An 18,524-nucleotide genomic window follows, 5' to 3' on the forward strand; every position below is an offset into this window, starting at 1 on the left:
CTACAACAACGAAAATCAGAACAACGAACACTACAACAACGAACACTACAACAACGAACATCACAACAACGACCATCACAAAAACGAACATCTCAACAACGAACACTACAACAACGAACACTAGAACAACGAACACCACAACAACGAACACCACAATAATGAACACTACAACAACGAAAATCAGAACAACGAACACTTCAACAACGAACACTACAACAACGAACACTACAACTACGAACATCTCAACAACAAACACCACAACAACGAACTTTACAACAACGAACATCACAACAACGAACATCTCAACAACGAACAAGACAATAATGAACACTACAACAACGAAAATCAGAACAACGAACACTACAACAACGAACACTACAACAACGAACATCACAACAACGACCATCACAAAAACGAACATCTCAACATCGAACACTACAACAACGAACACTAGAACAACGAACACCACAACAACGAACACCACAATAATGAACACTACAACAACGAAAATCAGAACAACGAACACTTCAACAATGAACACTACAACAACGAACACTACAACAACGAACATCTCAACAACAAACACCACAACAACGAACTTTACAACAACGAACAACACAACAACGAACATTTCAACAAAGAACACCACAATAATGAACACTACAACAACGAAAATCAGAACAACGAACACTACAACAACGAACACTACAACAACGAACATCACAACAACGACCATCACAAAACGAACATCTCAACAAAGAACCACAATAATGAACACTACAACAACGAAAATCAGAACAACGAACACTACAACAACGAACACTACAACAGCGAACACTACAACTACGAAAACCTTAACAATAAACACCACAACAACGAACACCACAACAACGAACAATACAACAACGAACACCACAACAACGAACTCCACAACAACGAACTTTTCAACAACGAACACCTCAACAACGAACATTACAACAACGAAAATCACAAAAACGACCATAACAACAACGAACACCACTACAACGAACACTACAATAATTAACACCACAACAACGAACAATACAACATTAAACACTACAACAACGAACAAAACAACAACAAACACTTCAACAACGAACACTGCAACAACGAACACCACAACAACGAACACCACAACAACGAACACTACAACAACGAACACCACAACAACGAACACCACAACAACGAACACTACAACAACTAACATTACAACAACGAACACTACAACAACACTACAACAACGAACACCACATCAACGAACTCCACAACAACGAGCATCTCAACAACGAACATCTCAACAACGAATATCTCAACAACGAACACTACAACAACGAACATCACAACAACGAACATTGCAACAACGACCACCACAACAACGAACATCTCAACAACGATCCTCTCAACAACGAACATCTCAACAACGAACACTACAACAACGAACATCTCAACAACGAATATCTCAACAACGAACACTACAACAACGAACACTACAACAACGAACACTACAACAAAGAACACTACAACAACGAACACCACAACAACGAACACTACAACAACGAACACTAAAACAACGAACACTACAACAACGAACATCTCAACAACGAACATCTCAACAACGAACACTACAACAACGAACACTACAACAACCAACACCACAACAACGAACACCACAACAACGAACACCACAATAATGAACACTACAACAACGAACACTAGAACAACGAACACCACAACAACGAACACCATAATAATGAACACTACAACAACGAAAATCAGAACAACGAACACTTCAACAACGAACACTACAACAACGAACACTACAACTACGAACATCTTAACAACGAACACCACAACAACGAACTTTACAACAACGAACATCTCAACAACGAACTTCTCAAAAACGAACCTCACAACAACGAACACTATAAACAACGAACACCACAACAACGAACATCACAACAATGAACACCACAACAACGAACATCTCAACAACGAACTCTACAACTACGAACTTCTCAACAACAACACCACAACAACGAACTTAAACAACAACGAACATCTCAACAACGAACCTCTCAACAACGAACACTACAACAACGAACACCACAACAACGAACATCACAACAACGAACACTACAACAACGAACATCTCAACAACGAACACCACAATAATGAACACTACAACAACGAAAATCAGAACAACGAACACTACAACAACGAACACTACAACTGCGAAAACCTTAACAACAAACACCACAACAACGAACTTTACAACAACAAACACCACAACAACGAACAATACAACAACGAACACCACAACAACGAACTCCACAAAAACGAACTTTACAACAACGAACACCTCAACAACGAACATTACAACAACAAATATCACAAAACGACCATTACAACAACGAACACCACTACAACGAACACTACAATAATTAACACTACAACAACGAACAATACAACATTGAACACTATAACTACGAACAAAACAACAACGAACACTTCAACAACGAACACTACAATAACGAACACCACAACAACGAACACCACAACAACGAACACTACAACAACGAACACCACAACAACGAACACCACAACAACGAATATTAGAACAACGAACACTACAACAACGAACGTTATAAGAACGAACTCCACAACAAGAAATACTACAACAACGAACTCTTCAACAACGTACACTACAACAACGAACACTACAACAACAAACACTACAACAACGAACGTTACAACAATGAACACTACAAGAACGAACACTACAACAACGAACAATACAACAACGAACACTACAACAACGAACACTACAACAACGAACTTTACAACAATGACACTACAACAATGAACACTACAACAACGAACACTACAACAACGAACACTACAACAACGAACACTAAAACAACGAACACCACATCAACGAACACCACAACAACGAACATCTCAACAACGAACATCTCAACAACGAATATCTTAACAACGAACACTACAATAACGAACATCACAACAACGAACATTACAACAACGACCACCCAACAACGAACATCTCAACAACGAACATCTCAACAGCGAACATCTCAACAACGAACACTACAACAACGAACATCTCAACAACGAACATCTCAACAACTAACACTACAACAACGAACACTACAACAACGAACACTACCACAACGAACACCACAACAACGAACACTACAACAACGAACACTAAAACAACGAACACTACAACAACGAACATCTCAACAACGAACATCTCAACAACGCACACTACAACAACGAACGCTACAACAACGAACACTACCACAACGAACACTACAACAACGAACACTAAAACAACGAACACTACAACAACGAATATCTCAACAACGAACACTACAACAATGAACACTAAAACAACGAACACCAAACAACGAACACCACAACAACGAACACTACAACAACGAACAATAAAACAACGAACACTACCATAACGAACACCACAACAACGAACAGAACAACAACGAACACTAAAACAAGGAACACTACAACAACGAACATCTCAACAACGAACATCTCAACAACGAACACTACAACAACGAACATTACAACAACGACCATCACAAAAACGAACATCTCAACAACGAACATCTCAACAACGAACACTACAACAACGAACATCACAACAACGACCATCACAAAAACGAACATCTCAACAACGAACATCTTAACAACGAACACTACAACAACGAACAATAGAACAACGAACACCACAACAACGAACACCACAATAATGAACACTACAACAACGAACACTAGAACAACGAACACCACAACAACGAACACCACAATAATGAACAGTACAACAACGAAAATCAGAACAACGAACACTTCAACAATGAACACTACAATAACGAACACTACAACTACGAACATCCTAACAACAAACACTATAAACAACGAACACTAAAAACATGAACACTATAAATAATGAACACCACAACAACGAACATCACAACAACGAACACCACGACAACGAACATCTCAACAACGAACTCTACAACGACGAACATCTCAACAAGAAACACCACAACAACGAACTTTACAACAACGAACATCACAACAACGAACATCTCAACATCGAACACCACAATAATGAACACTACAACAACGAAAATCAGAACAACGAACACTACAACAACGAACATCACAACAACGACCATCACAAAAACGAACATCTCAACAAAGAACACCACAATAATGAACACTACAACAACGAAAATCAGAACAACGAACACTACAACAACGAACACTACAACAGCGAACACTACAACTACGAAAACCTTAACAATAAACACCACAACAACGAAGACCACAACAACGAACAATACAACAACGAACACCACAACAACGAACTCCACAACAACGAACTTTACAACAACGAACACCTCAACAACGAACATTACAACAACGAAAATCACAAAAACGACCATAACAACAACGAACACCACTACAACGAACGCTACAATAATTAACACCACAACAACGAACAATACAACATTAAACACTACAACAACGAACAAAACAACAACGAACACTTCAACAACGAACACTGCAACAACGAACACCACAACAACGAACACCACAACAACGAACAATACAACAACGAACACCACAACAACGAACTCCACAACAACGAACTTTACAACAACGAACACCTCAACAACGAACATTACAACAACGAACACCACAACAACGAACACTACAACAACTAACATTACAACAACGAACACTACAACAACAAACACTACAACAACGAACACCACATCAACGAACTCCACAACAACGAACATCTCAACAACGAACATCTCAACAACGAATATCTCAACAACGAACACTACAACAACGAAAATCACAACAACGAACATTACAACAACGACCACCACAACAACGAACATCTCAACAACGAACCTCTCAACAACGAAAATCTCAACAACGAACACTACAACAACAAACATCTCAACAACGAATATCTCAACAACGAACACTACAACAACGAACACTACAACAACGAACACCAAAACAACGAACAATACAACAACGAACACTACAACAACGAACACTACCACAACGAACACCACAACAACGAACACTACCACAACGAACACCACAACAACGAACACTACAACAACGAACACTAAAACAACGAACACTACAACAACGAACATCTCAACAACGAACAATACAACAACGAACATCACAACAACGACCATCACAAAACCGAACATCTCAACAACAAACATCTCAACAACGAACACTACAACAACGAACACTAGAACAACGAACACCACAACAACGAACACCACAATAATGAACACTACAACAATGAACACTAGAAGAACGAACACTTTAACAACGAACACCACAATAATGAACACTACAACAACGAAAATCAGAACAACGAACACTTCAACAACGAACACTACAACAACGAACACTACAACTACGAACATCTTAACAACAAACACCACAACAACGAACTTTACAACAACGAACATATCAACAACGAACATCACAACAACGAACACTATAAACAACGAACACCACAACAACGAACATCACAACAATGAACACCACAACAACGAACATCTCAATAACGAACTCTACAACTACGAACCTCTCAACAACAAACACCACAACAACGAACTTTACAACAACGAACATCTCAACAACGAACATATAATTAAATTCACACTATAAACCAACGAACACTATAAACAATGAACACCACTTCAACGAACACATCTCAACAACGAACTCTACAACTATGAAACATCTCAACAACCACCACAAAACGAACTTTACAACAACGAAACATCACAACTACGAACATCTCAACAACGAACAAGACAATAATGAACACTAAAACAACGAAAATCAGAACAACGAACACTACAACAACGAACACTACAACAACGAACATCACAACAACGACCATCACAAAACGAACATCTCAACAACGAACACTACAACAACGAACACTAGAACAACGAACACCACAACAACGAACACCACAATAATGAACACTACAACAACGAAAATCAGAACAACGAACACTTCAACAACGAACACTACAACAACGAATACTACAATACGAACATCTCAACAACAAACACCACAACAACGAACTTTACAACAACGAACATCACAACAACGAACATCTCAACAACGAACAAGACAATATGAACACTACAACAACGAAAATCAGAACAACGAACACTACAACAACGAACACTACAACAACGAACATCACAACAACGACCATCACAAAAACGAACATCTCAACATCGAACACTACAACAACGAACACTAGAACAACGAACACCACAACAACGAACACCACATAATGAACACTACAACAACGAAAATCAGAACAACGAACACTTCAACTATGAACACTACAACAACGAACACTACAACAACGAACATCTCAACAACAAACACCACAACAACGAACTTTACAACAACGAACAACACAACAACGAACATCTCAACAAAGAAACACAATAATGAAACACTACAACAACGAAAATCAGAACAACGAACACTACAACAACGAACACTACAACAACGAACATCACAACAACGACCATCACAAAAACGAACATCTCAACAAAGAACACCACAATAATGAACACTACAACAACGAAAATCAGAACAACGAACACTACAACAACGAACACTACAACAGCGAACACTACAACACTACGAAAACCTTAACAATAAACACCACAACAACGAACACCACAACAACTAACAATACAACACGAACACCACAACAACGAACTCCACAACAACGAACTTTACAACAACGAACACCTCAACAACGAACATTACAACAACGAAAATCACAAAAACGACCATAACAACAACGAACACCACTACAACGAACACTACAATAATTAACACCACAACAACGAACATACAACATTAAACACTACAACAACGAACAAAACAACAACAAACACTTCAACAACGAACACTGCAACAACGAACACCACAACAACGAACACCACAACAACGAACACTACAACAACGAAACACCACAACAACGAACACCACAACAACGAACACTACAACAACTAACATTACAACAACGAACACTACAACAACAAACACTACAACACGAACACCACATCAACGAACTCCACAACAACGAGCATCTCAACAACGAACATCTCAACAACGAATATCTCAACAACGAACACTACAACAACGAACATCACAACAACGAACATTGCCAACAACGACGACCACAAACAACGAACATCTCAACAACGATCCTCTCAACAACGAACATCTCAACAACGAACACTACAACAACGAACATCTCAACAATGAATACTCAACAACGAACACACAACAACGAACACTACAACAACGAACACTACAACAACGAACACTACAACAACGAACACCACAACAACGAACACTACAACAACGAACACTAAAACAACGAACACTACAACAACGAACATCTCAACAACGAACATCTCAACAACGAACACTACAACAACGAACACTAGAACAACGAACACCACAACAACGAACACCACAATAATGAAACACAACAACGAACACTAGAACAACGAACACCACAACAACGAACACCATATAATGAACACTACAACAACGAAAATCAGAACAACGAACACTTCAACAACGAACACTACAACAACGACACTACAACTACGACATCTTTAACAACAAACACCAACAACGAACTTTACAACAACGAACATCTCAACAACGAACTTATCAAAAACGAACCTCACAACAACGAACACTACAACAACGAACATCACAACAACGAACACTACAAAACGAACATCTCAACAACGAACACCACAATAATGAACACTACAACAACGAAAATCAGACACACGAACACTACAACAACGAACACTACAACTGCGAAAACCTTAACAACAAACACCACAACAACGAACTTTACAACAACAAACACCACAACAACGAACAATACAACAACGAACACCACAACAACGAACTCCACAAAAAAAACACTTTCAACAACGAACACCTCAACAACGAACATTACAACAACGAATATCACAAAAACGACCATTACACAACGAACACCACTACAACGAACACTACAATAATTAACACTACAACAACGAACAATACAACATTGAACACTATAACTACGAACAAAAGAACAACGAACACTTCAACACGAACCTACAATACGAACACCACAACACGAACACCACAACAACGAACACTACAACAACGAACACCACAACAACGAACACCACAAACAACGAATTTAAGACAACGAAACACTACAACAACGAACGTTATAAGAACGAACTCCACAACAAGAAACTACAACAACGAACTCTTCAACAACGTAACACTACAACAACGAACATACAACAACAAACACTACAACAAGGAACGTACAACAATGAACACTACAAGAACGAACACTACAACAACGAACAGTACAACAACAACACCACAACAACGAACATTACACAACGAACACTACAACAACGAACACTACAACAACGAACTTTACAACAATGAACACTACAACAATGAACACTACAACAAACGAACACTACAACACGAACACTACAACAACGAACACTAAACCAACGAACACCACATCAACGAACACCACAAACGAACATCTCAACAACGAACATCTCAACAACGAATATCTAACAACGAACACTACAACAACGAACATCTCAACAACGAAAATCTCAACAACGCACACTACAACAACGAACGCTACAACAACGAACACTACCACAACGAACACTACAACAACGAACACTAAAACAACGAACACTACAACAACGAATATCTCAACAACGAACACTACAACAATGAACACTAAAACAACGAACACCAAAACAACGAACACCACAACAACGAACACTACAACAACGAACACTAAAACAACGAACACTTCAACAACGAACATCTCAACAACGAACATCTCAACAACGCACACTACAACAACAAACACCAAAACAACGAACACTACAACAACGAACACTACAACAACGAACACTACCACAACGAACACCACAACAACGAACACTACAACAACGAAACACTAAAACAACGAACACTACAACAACGAACACCAAAACAACGAACACTACAACAACGAACACTACAACAACGAACACCACAATAATGAACACTACAACAACGAACACCAAAACAACGAACACTACAACAACGAACACTACAACACGAACACTACCAACAAACGAACTACAACAACGAACACTAAAACAACGAACACTACAACAACGAATATCTCAACAACGAACACTACAACAATGAACACTACAACAACGAACACTAGAACAACGAACACCACAACAACGAACACCACAATAATGAACACTACAACAACGAACACTAGAACAACGAACACCACATCAACGAACATCTCAACAACGAACTCTACAACTACGAACATCTCAACAACAAACACCACAGCAACGAACTTTACAACAATGAAATCTCAATAACGAACATCTCAACAACGAACCTCTCAACAACGAACACTACAACAACGAACACCACAACAATGAACATCACAACAAAGAACACCACAACAACGAAACATCTCAACAACGAACATCTCAACATCGAACGTTTCAACAAGGAACATCTCAACTACGAACAATACAACAATGAACACTACAACAACGAGCACCACAACAACGAACATCTCAACAACGAACACTACAACAACGAACACCACAAGAACGAACATCACAACAACGAACATCACAACAACGAACATCTCAAAAACGAACACCACAATAATGAACACTACAACAACGAAAATCAGAACAACGAACACTACATCTACGAAAACCTTAACAACAAACACCACAACAACGAACTTTACAAAACGAACACCACAACAAAGAACAATACAACAACGAACACCACAACAACGAACTCTACAACAACGAACTTTACAACAACGAACACCTCAAGAACGAACATTACAACAACGAAAATCACAAAAACGACTATTACAACAACGAACACCACTACAACGAACACTAAAACAACGAACACTACAACAACGAACATCTCAACAACGAACATCTCAACAATGAACACTCCTACAATGAACACTACAACAACGAACACACAACAACGAACACCACAAAACGAACATTAGAACAACGAACACTACAACAACGAACATAAGAACGAACTTCACAACAAGGAACACTACAACAACGAACACTACAACAACATACACTACAACAACGAACACTACAACAACAAACACCACTACAACGAACATTACAACAACGAACACTACAACAACGAACACTACAACAACGAACACTACAAAAACGAACATCTCAACAACGAATATCTCAACAACGAACACTTCAACAACGAACATCACAACAACGAACATTACAACAACGACCACCACAACAACGAACATCTCAGCAACGAACCTCTCAACTACGACCATCTCAGCAACGAACACTACAACAACGAACATCTCAACAACGAACACTACAACAACGAACACTACAACAACGAACACTACAACAACGAACACCAAAACAACGAACACTACAACAACGAACACTAAAACAACGAACACTACAAGAACGAACACCTCAACAGCGAACATCTCAACAACGAACACTACAACAATGAACACTAGAACAACGAACACCACAACAACGAACACCACAGTAATGAACACTACAACAACGAACATTAGAACAACGAACACCACAACAACGAACACCACAATAATGAACACTACAACAACGAAAATCAGAACAACGAACACTTCAACAACGAACACTACAACAACGAACACTACAACTACGAACGTCTTAACAACAAACACCACAACAACGAACTTTACAACAACGAACATCTCAACAACGAACATCTCAACAACGAACCTCTCAACAACGAACACTATAAACAACGAACACCACAACAACGAACATCACAACAACGAACACCACAACAACGAACATCTCAACAACGAACTCTACAACTATGAACATCTCAACAACAAACACCACAACAACGAACTTTACAACAACGAACATTTCAACATCGAACGTCTCAACAACGAACATCTCAACTACGCACACTACAACAATGAACACTACCACAACGAGCACCACAACAACGAACATCTCAACAACGAACACTACAACTAAAAACACCACAAAAACGAACATGACAACAACGAACATGACAACAACGAACATCTCAACAACGAACATCTCAACATCGAACGTTTCAACAACAAAATCTCAACTACGAACACTACAACAATGAACACTACAACAACGAGCACCACAACAACGAACATCTCAACAACGAACACTACAACAACGGACACACAAGAACGAACATCACAAAACGAACATCACAACAACGAACATCTCAAAAACGAACACCACAATAATGAAACACTACAACAACGAAAATCAGAACAACGAACACTACAACAACGAACACTACAACTACGAAAACCTTAACAACAAACACCACAACAACGAAATTTACAACGACGAACATTACAACAATGAACACTACAACAACGAACACTACAACAACGAACAGTACAACAAGGAACATTACAACAACGAACACTACAACAACGAACTACTACAACGAACACTACAACAACGAACTTTACAACAATGAACACTACAACAACGAACACTACAACAACGAACACTACAACAACGAACACTACAACAACGAACACCACATCAACGAACACCACAACAACAAACATCTCAACAACGAACATCTCAACAATGAATATCTCAACAACGAACACTACAACAACGAACATCACAACAACGAACATTACAACAACGACACCACAACAACGAACATCTCAGCAACGAACCTCTGAACAACGAACATCTCAACAACGAACACTACAACAACGAACATCTCAACAATGAACATCTCAACAACGAAACTACAACAACGAAACTACAACAACGAACACTACAACAACGAACACTACAACAAAAACACCAAAACAACGAACACTGCAACAAAAAAACAACGAACACTACAACAACGAACACTACAACAACGAACACACAACAACGAAAAAACAACAACAAAAACGAACACTACAACAACGAACCCTAAAACAACGAACACTACAACAACGAACATCTCAACAATGAACACTACAACAACGAACACTAGTACAACGAACACCACAGCAACGAACACCACAATAATGAACACTACAACAACGAAAATCAGAACAACGAACACTTCAACAACGAACACTACAACAACGAACACTACAACTACGAACATTAACAACAAACACCACAACAACGAACTTTACAACAACGAACATCTCAACAACGAACATCTCAACAGCGAACCTCTCAACAACGAACACTATAAACAACGAACACCACAACAACGAACATCACAACAACGAACACTACAACAACGAACATCTCAACAACGAACTCTACAACTACGAACATCTCAACAACAAACACCACAACAACGAACTTTACAACAACGAACATCTCAACAACGAACATCTCAACAACGAACCTCTCAACAACGAGCACTACACCAACGAACACCACAACAACGAACATCTCAACAACGAACATCTCAACTACGAACACTAAAACAATGAACACTACAACAACGAGCACCACAACAACGAACATCTCAACAACGAACATCTCAACAACGAACACCACAAAATGAGCACTACAACAACGAAAATCAGAACAACGAACACTACAACTACGAAAACCTTAACAACAAACACCACAACAACGAACTTACAACAACGAACACCACAACAACGAACATACAACAACAACACACAACAACGAACCACAACAACGAACTTACACAACGAACACCTCAACAACGAACATTACAACAACGAAAATCACAAAAACGAACATTACAACAACGAACACCACTACAACGAACACCACTACAACGAACACTACAATAATAACACTACTACAACGAAAAAACAACAGAACACTACAACAACGAACAACAACAACGAACACTTCAACAACGAACACTACAACAACGAACACACAACAACGAACACTACAACAACGAACACTACAACAACGAACACCACACAACGAACACTACAACAACGAACACCACACAACGAACATTACAACAATGAACATCTACAACAACGAACATTACAACAACGAACACTACAACAACGAACACTACAACAACGAACCTACAAAACGAACACCACAACAACGAACATCTAGAACAACGAACACACAACAACGAACTATAACAACGAACTCTACAACAACGAACATCTCAACAACGAACACTACAACAACGAACACACACAACGAACACTACAACAACGAACACTCAACAACGAACACTCAACAACGAAACCAACAACGAACATGCAACAACGAACACACAACAACGATCACTACCACAACGAACACCACAACAACGAACACTACAACAACGAACCCTAAAACAACGAACACTACAACAACGAACATCTCAACAATGAACACTACAACAACGAACACTAGTACAACGAACACAGCAACGAACACCACAATAATGAACACTACAACAACGAAAATCAACAACGAACACTTCAACAACGAACACTACAACAACGAACACTACAACTACGAACATCTTACACAACAAACACCACAACAACGAACTTTACAACAACGAACATCTCAACAACGAACATCTCAACAGCGAACCTCTCAACAACGAACACTATAAACAACGAACACCACAACAACGAACATCACAACAACGAACACTACAACAACGAACATCTCAACAACGAACTCTACAACTACGAACATCTCAACAACAAACACCACAACAACGAACTTTACAACAACGAACATCTCAACAACGAACATCTCAACAACGAACCTCTCAACAACGAGCACTACACCAACGAACACCACAACAACGAACATCTCAACAACGAACATCTCAACTACGAACACTAAAACAATGAACACTACAACAACGAGCACCACAACAACGAACATCTCAACAACGAACATCTCAACAACGAACACCACAATAATGAGCACTACAACAACGAAAATCAGAACAACGAACACTACAACTACGAAAACCTTAACAACAAACACCACAACAACGAACTTTACAACAACGAACACCACAACAACGAACAATACAACAACCAACACCACAACAACGAATTCCACAACAACGAACTTTACAGCAACGAACACCTCAACAACGAACATTACAACAACGAAAATCACAAAAACGACCATTACAACAACGAACACCACTACAACGAACACCACTACAACGAACACTACAATAATTAACACTACTACAACGAACAATACAACATTGAACACTACAACAACGAACAAAACAACAACGAACACTTCAACAACGAACACCACAACAACGAACACCACAACAACGAACACTACAACAACGAACACCACAACAACGAACACCACAACAACAAACACTACAACAACGAACACCACAACAACGAAAATTACAACAATGAACACTACAACAACTAACATTACAACAACGAACACTACAACAACAAACACTACAACAACGAACGCTACAAAAACGAACACCACAACAACGAACATTAGAACAACGAACACTACAACAACGAACGTTATAAGAACGAACTCTACAACAACGAACACTACAACAACGAACACTACAACAACGAACACCACATCAACGAACACCACAACAACGAACATCTCAACAACGAACATCTCAACAACGAATATCTCAACAACGAACAATACAACAATGAACATCACAACAACGAACTTTACGACAACGACCACCACAACAACGAACATCTCAACAACGAACCTATCAACAACGACCATCTCAGCAACGAACACTACAACAACGAACATCTCAACAACGAACACTATAACAACGAACACTGCAACAACGAACACTACAATAACGTACACTACAACAACGAACACTACAACAACGAACACCAAAACAACGATCACTACAACAACGAACACTACAACAACGAACACTACCACAACGAACACCACAACAACGAACACTACAACAACGAACACTAAAACAACGAACACTACAAGAACGAACATCTCAACAATGAACATCTCAACTACGAACACTACAACAATGATCACTAGAACAACGAACACCACAACAACGAGCACAACAATAATAAACACTACAACAACGAACATTAGAACAACGAACACCAGAACAACGAACACCACAATAATAAACACTACAACAACGAAAATCAGAACAACGAACACTTCAACAACGAACGCTACAACAACGAACATCTCAAGAACGAACCTCTCAACAACGAACACTATAAACAACGAACACCACAACAACGAACATCACAACAACGAACACCACAACAACGAACATCTCAACAACGAACTCTACATCTATGAACATCACAACAACAAACACCACAACAACGAACTTTACAACAACGAACATTTCAACATCGAACGTCTCAACAACGAACATCTCTACTACGAACACTACAACAATGAACACTACCACAACGAGCACCACAACAACGAACACCTCAACAACGAACACTACAACAACAAACACCACAAGAACGAACATCACAACAACGAACATCACAACAACGAACATCTCAACAACGAACACCACAATAATAAACACCACAACAATGAAATCAGAACAACGAACACTACAACAACGAACACTACAACTACGAAAACCTTAACAACAAACACCACAACAACGAACTTTACAACAACGAACACCACAACAACGAACAATACAAAAACGAACACCACAACAACGAACTCCACAACAACGAACTTTACAACAACGAACACCTCAACAACGAACATTACAACAACGAAAATCACAAAAACGACCATTACAACAACGAACACCACTACGACGAACACTACAATAATTAACACTACAACAACGAACAATACAACATTGAACACTACAACAACGAACAAAAGAACAACGAACACTTCAACAACGAACACTACAACAACGAACACTACAACAACGAGCATTACAACAATGAACACTACAACAACGAGCATTACAACAATGAACACTACAAGAACGATTACTACAACAATGAACTATTGAACTTCAATACAATGAAGTATTGGTGTGACATTATCCAGTTGTTGGACCCTGCCTTTTTGGTGGTGATCCTGGACGGGTCCCGCCACCCGGGCCAAACCTCAACACTTCCAAGCTAACTATATTATCTCCATCTCTGATAGTCATCTAGCCCATGATTCTTTACACAGATTAAACCATCTTTTATAGACCTTAGTCGTGTTGCTTGGTGCTTTTCCTGATAGTTTCCTCTGCCCAATAGATATTTCCAGAGGAAAGATGAGTAAGATTATTATTGTTGTGGTGTTAGTGGTGGGGATGACGGGAAGATATGCCCAGTGGCAAATGGCGGGGGAATCTTAGAGCAGGAACCAACTGCTCCAGCTGCGGCAGTAGGTGAAGGACTACCAAGAGGACAACAGTGGAGTAGGAGGCCAGGCGCGACAGGTGGCTGTCGATCTCAACCTGCTTCCACCTCTGCCCACTTGTGACCCCTCACTCCTACAGGATCAACGGCTAGACTCCCTCCTGACCCACCTGCCTCTAGTGGGCACACACCGGAGGCAATAACACACACGCATGCAGGTGGAAGGCCTCAAGGCCTTCCTGCTGCAGGTGGGAGAGGAGCCCAAGACCCAGCCTCCCGAAGGATGGTTCAGCTGGAAAATAGCAGTGATTTTCGTCTTCGTCCTTCTCTATCTCTGCCTTAACAGTGGGTCAGGCATACACTCTACGCCCACTCTAGTAGGGAGTACTACTTCCACGGAGCTAAATCTCTCTCCCACAAAGCCTGATCACACACCCTCACATACCATTAAAACCCAAAAACACACCGGTACAATACCCACAACAACAACAACAACACCCACAACAACAACATCAACAGGAGCAACAACAACAACATCAACAACAACAACACCCACAACAACAACATCAACAGGAGCAACAACAACAACATCAACAACAACAACATCAACACCCAAGTCAACAACATCAACACCCAAGTCAACAACAGCAACAACATCAACACCCAAGTCAACAACATCAACATCCAAGTCAACAACAACATCAACACCCAAGTCAACAACAACAACAACAACAAGGACAAACAAAGGCTAAAACCAAACGATTAGGTCGTGGATAACCTGCCCCAGAAAGTTTTAGGGTGCAATTATTGGCCTTAAAGGAAAAAGAATATAAGAGCTTGAGGTCAAATTCAACGTATTTATCTCGCTCAATTGGTGTGAAGGGAGAGCAGAGATCTATGGGTATGATGCGGCAAACATCGAGAGGTGCGAAGACGCCCTCCTCCAGATAATGAAGAACGGCGCAAAATGAGACTAGGCCTACCTCGGACAACGGGAGTGGTAGTCCCGTTGTTGACAGCGGGAGTGGTAGTCCCGTTGTTGACAGCGGGAGTGGTAGTCCCGTTGTTGACAGCGGGAGTGGTAGCGACGCTACGTGTCCTGTTGTTGGCAACGGGAGTGGTGTGTGTGTGTGTGTATGTGTACACCTTGTTGTACTTGTGGGGGTTGAACTCTGGCACTTTGGTCCCGCCTCTTAACTGTCAATCAACTGGTGTACAGATTCCTAAGCCTACTGGGCTCTATCATATCTACATTTGAAACTGTGTATAGAGTCAGCCTCCACCACATCACTGTCTAATGCATTCCACCTGTTAACTACTCTGACACTGAAATAGTTCTTTCTAACGTCCCTGTGGCTCATTTGGGTATTCGATCTCCACCTGTGTCCCCTTGTTCGCGTACCACCCGTTTTAAACTTTTTATCCTTAACTACCCTGCCAATTCCTCGCAGAATTTTGTAGGTAGTGATCATGTCTTCCCATACTCTTCTGTCTTCCAGTGTCGTGAGGTGCATTTTACGCAGCCTTTCCTCGTAACTAATGCCTCTTAGTTTTGGGACTAGTCTAGTGGCATACCACTTAACTTTTTCAAGCTTCGTCTTGTGCTTGACAAGGCTCTATGCTGGGGCCGTATACTCCAGTCTTACATATGCCGTATACATGATTCTGAATGATTCCTTACACAGGTTCCTGAAGGTTCTTCTGATGTTAGCCAGCCACGCATGTGCCGCAGATGTAATTCTTTTTATGTGGGCTTCAGGAGACAGTTTTGGTGTGATATTAACTATATCTTTCTCTCTGTGCGTTTCTGGAAGTACTTCATCTCATATTCTGTATCTGGTGTCTGGCCACCTCTTTCCACCGCCTTGTTTATGAACTTATCTATTTGTACTCACGTATTTGT

The sequence above is a fragment of the Procambarus clarkii genome, unplaced genomic scaffold (assembly GCF_040958095.1).
Source record: "Procambarus clarkii isolate CNS0578487 unplaced genomic scaffold, FALCON_Pclarkii_2.0 HiC_scaffold_110, whole genome shotgun sequence".
Lineage (NCBI taxonomy): Eukaryota > Metazoa > Arthropoda > Malacostraca > Decapoda > Cambaridae > Procambarus > Procambarus clarkii.